Source organism: Mastomys coucha, unplaced genomic scaffold, assembly GCF_008632895.1.
Source record: "Mastomys coucha isolate ucsf_1 unplaced genomic scaffold, UCSF_Mcou_1 pScaffold21, whole genome shotgun sequence".
NCBI classification, from domain to species: domain Eukaryota; kingdom Metazoa; phylum Chordata; class Mammalia; order Rodentia; family Muridae; genus Mastomys; species Mastomys coucha.
In genome coordinates this window covers 130073971-130074632 of record NW_022196904.1, presented here as the reverse complement: position 1 = coordinate 130074632, position 662 = coordinate 130073971, and the positions used below count along the sequence as shown (strand labels likewise).

At 40.8% G+C, this 662-nt stretch overlaps 2 protein-coding genes across 2 annotated transcripts in view; both read left to right on the top strand.

Annotated features, from left to right (window-relative positions):
• Ifitm5 (interferon induced transmembrane protein 5) overlaps nt 1–662 on the top strand; it is a 7781-nt gene that overhangs the window by 910 nt on the left and 6209 nt on the right. The gene's annotated exons all lie outside the window — the stretch shown is intronic.
• The window catches only part of LOC116103198 (interferon-induced transmembrane protein 2), a 4560-nt gene that overhangs the window by 899 nt on the left and 2999 nt on the right, over nt 1–662 (top strand). The window lies entirely within an intron of this gene.

Genomic DNA, 662 nt, shown 5'->3' with positions numbered 1-662 from the left:
AAGGTAATCATATAGTATAGCTAATCATATAGTTACCAGTGGGTCTTTCCCCTACTCTTTCCTGTAAGTGTCCTGATACAACTTGCAAAGCTTTCATCCAGCCCGGCCATGGGTATAAAGGAATTGAGGGTGAGTCTCGTTAGTTCATAGATGGTGCTAAAACTCAGATATGAGACTTTTCCTAATGGTTAGAATGATATGGCAGGGCAGTGGTGGCACATGCCTTTAATCCCAGCACTTGGGAGGCAGGCAGATTTCTGAATTCAAGGCCAGTCTGGTCTACAGAGTAAGTTCCAGGACAGCCAGGGCTGTACAGAGAAACCCTGTCTTGAAAAAACAAACAAAAATAAAATAAAATAAAATAAAATGATATGGATACTTTTCTAGGTTAGGTCAAATGCCACAGTGAGTCTTTTGAATTTTTTAATGAAGGTAGAAGAGATCCTAGTCAAATTAGCCTATTTGGAATACATTTGGGAAAGATCAGTGACCAAGGCAACTCTCATAAAACATTTAATTGGAGGCTTGCTTAGAGTTTAGAGGGTTAGCCCATGATCATCATGGCAGGAAGCATGCAGACATGGTACTGAAACAATAGCTGGAGAGTTTTATATTGTTATCCACACACAGCAGACACACACAACACAAACACACACGGGGGG